We start from the raw sequence: 9,836 nt of genomic DNA on the forward strand, positions 1-9,836 counted from the left end.
TAGAATTGAAATGTGTTTATCTTTGGTAAAATAAACATTATATTACCATGGTACTTGTATTTTGAAAGGTAACCATGGACTCGCACATCTCAGAAATGAAACATTTACTTTCCAATCTTCCTCTTTCTTATCTTTTTCCCCTTCACATTTCTTTCAACTTCACAACATACCCCATATTGGGATGCCATAGTTCCACTGGCTCTGGACAATTGGAAGCAGTTACAACTAAAAAAAAATTGTGACGTATTTAAGAAATAAAGTACGATGTGTATGCACAAGCAGTCGTCCGACCGAGGAATTCCCTCCACTTTCTGAAATACCTCAGGGGTCAAACTTTGGTCCCCTACTTATCTTTATAATTTATTGATGACATCCAAGGATGCATCCCAAGTACTACTTTGCTTGATTTTTGCTGACAACCTCAAAATGCTCAGAATGATAAGCGCATTCACGATTATATTAGTAGACAACTTGAATAGGAAGCAATTTGTGGACAATGTTTTCAAATATCGGGTAAAAATTTTAGATTATATTCGTAGTAAAACATAACTGAACATATCTTATTTCATTAATACGTGTAGTAAAATTATTAACCTGTTTATAAACCTTAACTAAAAGTATAGAACGATCGGTGTCATATATGTACATTTACCACATTATGTAATTAATATCGTTCCCCAAAATATTATTATTGAAACATTTGAAACTGATTTTTGCAGCTTAAAGCCATTGAATCCATGTAGATTTCACCACCTATCCCTAGTTTTTCTGTTTTTTAAATTTGGCACATTATAGCTAGCGATTTCTCAAAATGTTTTTGCAAACTTAGCAATAGGTATGCCAAAAATTGCTCGAGTGCTTGTCAATATTCATAATTCATTATCATAATTTTAATGAGTGGATGTTGATTTTCTCATGATAATATCCTATTTCATTAATAATAATTTATTTATTAAACCACCATGAAAATTATAGACCTTAAAGTCGTCAAAGTAAAGAGTAAATATATTAAAAACTAAACTAAAACTCTTGTTCATCGTGATGTCAGAAGTCACGGATCCAATGACGCCAAGCAAATAGGGATTTTTATATGTTGTTTTCATTTTTAATTGACGATTTATTAATTTCACCAAATCCAGAATCGGCGTTTGTTGACCTTAATGAGTATATTTTTCACTGGAGTTCCTTATTACTGACATACTTTCCTAGTTAGCAGTTCAAAATCATTTTGATATAAGCTCATCTAATAGATTTAGCCTAGATGAAAGAGCGATTATTGAACGCAAATATATCCAATTAAACGTACTGGTGCAATGATATGGATAGACTGATAAATGAGGTCATAATAGAAGATGAGACGGATCTGCGGTAATTTTCGCAAAATTTGGTTATTGATCTTTGAACTAATCAATGAATAACTAACTGTTTCACGGTCCGGTAGATTTGATCGGTGTTGATGAGTTTGCTTATGTATTGTTCTGCCTATGGTACAATATTATATTTGGATTTTGTATTTATTGACTTTTGCCTAATTTTCTTATGTCGTCATTGTTCACTCTGTCAATACTGTAAAATGTATTTATAATTTATCGCGTGTTCTATTATTCAAAATTGCAGGTCACATTACCAAAGACCTCAAAATTTCGAGTTTGTGATAGGGCGAATTTTTACCGGAAAAACGTGAAAATTCGTGGTATAGGTCACCTCTCACCATGAGGTGGTAGAGGGGTTCATGAGGTCAGACTTGTCCAGTTCTTGGCAGCGGATGTTTACGCTGTGTAGGGGGTAGATTCACATTACGTCTGTCATTCCTGAAATCACTGACTCCCAGATGACCCTCAGCCTTTATATCATTTTTCTTCTAAGAACTCCCTCTTCTTCTTTACCTTAAAAATACCTTCCAGAAAGTATACCTTAAGATGTCATATTATGATATATATATAGTTAATATTTTGGTTTTTAAAATGGGGGACGAAAACAAACAAAATTATTTATGTTATACCTTACGGAATCCGTGGTCTCTCGACTGGCAATCTGAAGGTTGCGGGTTCAAATCTAGGCGCACGCAAGTAAATTTTATTTCACAGAGTGGAAGATACTCTTGGTATCGCCCTGGTGTAAGACCACCATTCAGAATTGAAACGGTGCATGAAATGGCTTAAGCCGTATTTTGTGACCAGATCTGAATAGCCAGGTACAGTACCCTCCTTCCACTTCTTCATCTCATTCCCCTCTCCACTACCTTCCGCCTCACAACATACCCCATTGGTGATACCATAGTCTCAATGGCTCCAGAGGGTTGGGATCAGATGGGAATCTCACGCGCCATTCACATAAAAAATACCCTCTTTTTATTGGATAATAGAAACATATTTTTTTAACTGTGGCAATAGGATGATGAAAAAATAGTCAACACTCTATAATTAACACAGTTCATAGTCTTGAATAGAAGGTGGTAATTATTGAAAATGAGTAGAGACCGGAAAAACATGCACTCTGTTTATATACCTCTGTACGCATTGTCTCGCTTGTATGTCATCTCCCTCATAGAAGACTTCCATCGCACGTTCATAACGATAAATTTTATTTTGGTTAAGTTAAGTTTTAATATTTTATCTTTTATCAGGAGATTTTTCAATGTGGATGAGTGTTTCAGGCGAATAATTATTGCTTGTAAAATAATTGTTACCATTTGTGCTATGCATAAAAAATCTTGTCTTAAACATTAGTTTACCAAAAAAAAAAAATATATTTGACAAGTTCTAGTATTCCACCTAAAAATGTAGACAATTTGTCTCGACGCCATCTAGTGAGAGAGTTAGCACTTACAATGCCTTTCTCATATAAAATAAAGTTGGTTGTTTTCAGGTGAACAAATGTAACAAGAAGTAATTGTTGAATGAAACACTAGTATAGATTGAATTATTTCGCGGCATAGCTCAGTGGTCAGAGCTGTCGACCGGAAATCGAAGGGACACGGGTTCGAGTCCCGTTGGCATCATGTATCTTTTATCAGGAGATTTTTCAATGTGGATAAGTGTTTCAGGCGAATAATTGCTTGTAAAATAAATATTTTAATTTTTTTAAACATATTAGTTGAAAACAAAATAATACAAAAAGAGACAGTTTTCACAAAGTGTTGCGAATTTCCCAGCCTCTTTTCAGTATTCTTCTTTACCCCGTCTCAGCTTTTGACCACGCTCCGGGGCCATTATTACCAAACAGTAGACCCCCGATAAAAATAAATGCGGGGCATTTATTAACTCTAACTGTTTTCCCTTTCAATCTTTGGCCGTTTCCCGGCCGTTCCACCGGAGCCAATTTGAATGCGAAAAGGTACCGTCACAAAGGTCTCGCCGAATTGCTGCAGGTAGTGACATCCGCTGAGGGAAATATTATTTGAAAAGGAACTATTTTGTCATTTTCATTAGCGGAAATGAAATTTAACATTGGCATAGAATTTGCGCAAAACCACCATTTTAATGAACGACATTAAAAGCTTTTTTGGACTCATTTTATGCTTTTTGGTGTTTTCTTTTTGTTTTTTTTTAATCCTTTTTAATTTTATGTGTGATGTTTTTTTTCTAAGAAATATGTTTAACAATGAAATATTGCTAAAATTCCTCTTAAATCTTACAAACTTACTTACGTTCTTTGCAGTTATAATTATTGTTTTTTGAAGAATAACTTTCGTCTCTTGTTGTTTTCCATGGAATTCAAAAAATATAAAAATATTTCCACGGATAATCAATTCCCTCGAAATCATATCGAAATATTGTTCATGTAGTGGAACAGAATAATATGTAACTACATTTTTTGTGTTAACATTACGCGGAGAATAATGAGTATTGCTAATTTATTTAGAATCTCTTCAAATTATTGGCAATCTGGTTAAAAACGGATTGCAGGCCGTTTCCCGATATATTTTTAATAAATTTGTAATTGAACATGTGTTTATGTCCCTGCGTCTGTCTTGATAATTTCTAAAAAAACATCTGAAGTTTTTACTTTCGAACCATAAAATAAATTTGTGTACCTAATTTTTGTTATTTGTTTTTGGGGTGTTATGCCGTGTTGCTGCACATCACATCTGCCCTGATGATGGACACTGCAATGTTGTCCAAAACGTTGGCTAAAGAAGGAGTGCGCAACACGGCATAACACCCCAAAAACAAATGACAAAAATACTTTTGGCCGTGAAAATCTTAAATCATATTTGTGTACCTTAATTCAGTTCTGCAGCGACCAAATGTTTTCAAAACAAAAACATTCGGTCGGGGCCACAACGTTTTCTGTTTTCCGTGGGATATTGAAAACAAAAACTTTGTGTTCCTGCCCCAGTGTTTCAGGTTTGCACAAACATTTTGTTTAATGTTTGCAATAAAATTGTCGCTGGAGACCCGGCTTACATCAAACATTTAAAATTTTTTTTATGAAAATGTTTAAAATTCGTATTTGAAAGTAAACAATTGACACTTCAATAACATCGGTTTCCTTTCAAAATTGCCTATAAATAAGCGTTTATATATTAAAACTTCACTTTTCACTTAACCAAAACCAAAATGAAATCAAGTTGTAAGTAAATAACAATAGAAAAAAATCAATATCTAAGCTTTCTGTCTATTTAATTATGGAAAAACCGCGCAGTAGTATTTATTTTAAATGGAATATTTTCAAATGTAGATGGAGATGCGCTTTGAAGTTAAACCGGAATTTAAACGAGCAGGAAGCGGATATCAAACTACAAAGTTCAGTAGTTAGTAGGTATCACAAAGATAAGTTAGAAGTTAGTTTTACCTTACAATAAGATTATGCCCTTTAAAGTTACTAAGTTTTGTATCTTACTGCCAAGAATAATTTAAAATGTTGGTTTCTTTTCATATTGTTGTACATTAAATACGGAATGATATTGTGATCTAATATTAATAATAAATATAAATTAATTAAAAAAAGGTAAATTCAGAAAATTTGTGCATTCAAGGAATTTAAATATTCAGAGACTCTGACGATCGTTTGATCAATTTGTAATTTAAAATTTATTCATTATTTAAAACATCCCAAATCATAAACATATATTATCGTGGTGTTTCCATATAAAATTCTAATGTTATACTATTATCCTAGCTGAAGTCCCCTGCGTTGCCCGGGATTATGTTGAATTTTTAAAGTGTACAAAATTTCATCAAGAGGTAGGTATAAAAATTCTCTATTAAGTAGTGGGAAAGAGTTGTTAAAAATATAATGTTGACAATGACCTTTCTCCTGTTTTGATGGTTCAGTGAGCAAAATATCACCAATCTTGGAATAAACATGTCACTGTTCTCTATAATATATAAAATAGGGCGACCGGATAAATCATAAAAAAGGTTAATACATCTCATCCTTAAAACGTTCTATAAAGTCATGGAAAGTGATGAAACAAAAACTTTATTATCTGGGTTAAGTATAAGCTAATGACTTTTTATCACTTTTTAAAAGTGTGTTGAATTGTCACTGTGTTGAGTTATCATAGAACCATAAAATAGATGAATATATGTTTTTTTTTTATTATCTGTAAATTATTACTCACAAAATCTAGGTCATTATTATGATTTTTTTTTGATAGGAAAGAACGACAATATAAGGTTTAAACCAAATAAAAGTGGTGCTTAAAAATAATTTATCGTCTTCAAAGTAATAAGCGAAAAACATTCTATATCAAAACATAGGATCAGCATGAGACTGCCAACCCGAGTTGTCGAGGATTTGCTGTTCCGCATCTGTCGAAGTAATCCATGTATTCCACGTTCTACGCGAAGTGACGTCATTAATCTAATAAGCAAAAAACATCCAGAAGAAGGGGAAAAACGTCACGAATAACAAAAGAACATCGCAGGCATCGCGTGCGCGGGCTAGCTCAAAATCAAATTTACCCCGTGTGCAGCAAGTCCCAGAATGCCTTGCGCTCATCCATCCGCCGCTGGGTAAATATCTCTTGTGCAACTGTCTGCTTGTGGAGGACTTTCATCCTAATGACCACTCCAAATACTTGGAGTTTGCTCTGTGCTTATTCCTTTCCTTGCTCTTCCCGCGCGATTTCCCGTCTAGCCCCCGCAAACTCTTCTGCTTATCCCCTGCTCGCAACTGTCGGTTCTACTCTAAGCCACCGCAAATATTTCCTTGGAGTGTTTCCCAATCGATGGTGTAGTGACTGAAATGGGTCAGAGATTAAATAAAAGAAAATAATCCCTTCCCATATGGGTAATATGGAGAGAAATGTTTGTTTTCAGTTCCTACATCCCTGTGTAGGTATGTTTGCTAAGATGTTCAAATAGACTCCCATTTCCACAAAGAGAGGGGAAAAATACACATCCTTAGTGTTGCTTGCATATCATAGAAGCTCGTGCGGTTTAATTGCTGCATTGTCAAGCATTTCAGTCAATTTTTAATCTATGTTTTAACTGATATATTTTAAATTAATTTGATTAATCTTTAATTAGTTAAATTAACCTTAAATTAAGACCGAAACCCACAAGAAACCCTGTAACATTTTGTAGAAATGCAAGTTTTTTCAAACCAACATCGAGAATGACTCTATTGTATAATAGATACTGCAATCTTCTAGACTTAGATATATTTTCAAACTCAATTAATACCTTAAGAAAGAACTTACAAATACTTATACCTGATGATCTCCTCACTTAGAGCCATTTTATTATTTCAATTTCTTTGCCAATCACCTACTTATGCATTAGCTCCACAATATATGTATTTGTGCGTGCATGTGTGTGTACATTTTTGCATACAATATGTGTACAGTGTACACATCTATGCATATAAGCTTATGGGTGTGTTTTTATTTAAATGTGTATGTGTTTGTATGTATATGTATCTATGTATGTGTGTTCATAAATATGTGTATATATGTGTATTTAGATGTGTGCATGTATTAGTATATGTAAATGTTTTTTTAAATTTTCCAATTACGTCCTAAATCCTGTATCTAAATTTCGCTAATAAACAATTAGTTAATGTTAATTAAGTGTCAATCTCAAGTGACCTACCAGGTAAATATTGTACTGTATACTATATCTTTATATAGTTAGCAATAACATAGATCATCGTATAAATGTATTATATATTTGTACAGCGCCCTTGAGGTGATTTTACACAAAAACAGCGGTATACAAATCATCCAAATATTATTATTATAATATATTTGTGTAACGGACGTACTGCTCCAATATCAGCCGACGTCGCCCCATATTAAAATCTGCTATTTACCTTAACTTTGCCTGTCCTTAAATTGAATAAACTGCCTGTAAATGTATGAAAAATTATGTAAAAATGTATATTTAATGTCAATATGTAATGTCAATACAATAAATGAAACGTCGGAGCTTGGCTAGAGGTATACGGGCAGAGAAGTAGTGTGAGAGCTGGTAAAATCATAAACATGTTTTAATTCGGGCACGATTGTTAGAACCGTGCCAAAACGTAGTGGGAAGCCGTGCCGTGCGCCATGCGCCGTCATAGCGTCACAAATGACCGGTGGTACGCCGTCATTACGTCCTACGGCCACGGTTCTGAGGATCGTGCCCAAACAAAAGAAGGCCGTGCGTTCGGCCACGGCCCGAAACTACCGGCCGAGCGGCGGGGCGCCGCGATAGCGTCGCAAACACGGCTCACCCGCTGGCGGCTATAAAACGGGCAACAGGCCCTCAAAACGTCAGATATCCAGCAACCACCACCAGCTCTACATCTCTCTCTGCTCTGCCCTCTACCTCGCTCCGACTTCTGACTCTGCTCGCCTTCTTTCACTCTGACCCCCGCCTCACCCTGGACCACGGACTTGCCTACCCCTTCGGACCAGACTCGGAATCAGCATCAAGAACAAGCGACAAGCAATCGGACCAGCTCTACAGCGGCTTCAGAGACGGCCCCGTTCTACCCCTCCACGCCACTGAAGGACGACATCTCACGCCTCCACAGATTGGGATCACCGGTCCCTTACAGTCTTGTGTGTCACACGATTACGTCTGATACAATTTGTAAGTATGTAAGCATCTTTCTTCCTAATAATTGATTTTGATCCCCCTTGTTTTTATATACATTCTTGTAATTAAATTTATTAGTACTGTAACTAACCATAAAATTTCTACATATAATTCTAAATAATTTAGTTGATAGTCCGGTATTGCTAGAATTGATCAAGATTTATTTTAGTGCAGAAATTCTGGGACTAACTACCATATGTATCCGCTTTGCCCAGAATACTAATGGAAGGAAACTATTATACCAAGTCAGTGGAAATCTTCAATTTATGTTTAAACAAATATAAAATATTGTTAATGAAACAATTCAGTTATGTACAAAAAATAATGTATATTTCTTAATATTCTCATGTAACTCCGAAAAAGGACGTTAATAAATAAATAAATAACCAATTACTATTAAACAAAGAATGTTGAGATAAATGAATGAAATGTATAAATGTAAATTACTGTAAAAAATATGTGATGTATGCTGTTGGCGAGTCAATAAATAAATAAAATAAAAGGTTAACTTACCAGTTCTAGGGTAAATAAAAATAATTATTTAATTTAAAATTAGATATGTTAAGATTATTAACAGATTTACTGGTATGTAGTTAGTTGTAGCACATAGTATAGTCCTGGGAACAGGCCACCATTTGAAATCGAAACGAGGCTTAGTATGTATTTAGCCTCGTTTGGTAAACAGGTAAACATAGAATCTTTATACAACAACTTTTCTCTTCCCTATCTCTCTCCCTTCCCCACAACCTACAGTCTCACAACATACCCCGTTTGGGCATGCCATAGTCCCACTTGCTTCAGGCAGCTTTGACTCTTTGTATACAGAATTTTTTTTTAAATGCCGGAAGGGTATTATTTATCTCTTGCCTGAGTAAGAAAACCTAGTTAGTCAAATATAACATTTTAAGAGCGGGAGCACACAGAGAGCGGTCAGAGTTCTGCGTTCTAGTGACCGTTGACCGCTCAAGAGTTCCAAAGCACACAAGCGGCGTTCAAATTCTCGCGTTCTAGTTTCGTTTGGGTCTTTGCATATGCAACATGTCACTAGAAAGTTCATCATCCGATGAAGAATTATTGCTCTTGTGGAGCTTAGCAGCTTCTAAAAAGAAAAGGAAGTATTGGGTGCACCCAATCAACACAACGCGAGAAGAACAAGGCGAATTTACTAGTATTTTTCAGGATTTACTTAAAGATGAACAACAATTCTATATTTATTTTCGAATGCCGATTAATAGTTTTAATGAATTGTATAACATCATACAACCCGATATCGAAAAACAAAATACTAACTGGAGGATCTGTGTTTCATCAAAAGAAAGGCTGGCTGTATTTTTAAGGAATGTATTTATTTATTAAGGATAAAAAAAGACATTAGAATATTTATAAATAATAACGAAATATACGAATAAATAATTAACATCACTTAAATCGTATAATAAACTCCTTTCCCTAGCCAATTCAATGAACTTTTCCGTGTTTGTAACCTCAGACAATTCGATTCGGGAAAAGAACTCTTAGAACGCGACGTTCCGTTTTGACCGCCGCGGTCTGACTGCCCGCTGTGTGCGTTGTTGTTATAGTATCAGTACATTCTAATGAACGCCGAACGCGGAACTCGGAACTCCTGACCGCTCTCTGTGTGCTCCCGCTCTCACTTTTAACCAAAATCAGTAGGTGTACCTTCATTTATCGAACAATCTAACTGTAAAAATGTTGGCATGTTGATACAAAATAAGCTAAACACATTAATGGTTTAGCACATTATTTACAGCTAAAACAGAGAATGCCTCCTCCTGTTTT

This window comes from Hesperophylax consimilis, chromosome 14 (genome assembly GCF_061612785.1).
Source record: "Hesperophylax consimilis isolate HC1 chromosome 14, BYU_Hcon_1.0, whole genome shotgun sequence".
In the NCBI taxonomy this organism is placed as follows: Eukaryota; Metazoa; Arthropoda; class Insecta; order Trichoptera; family Limnephilidae; genus Hesperophylax; species Hesperophylax consimilis.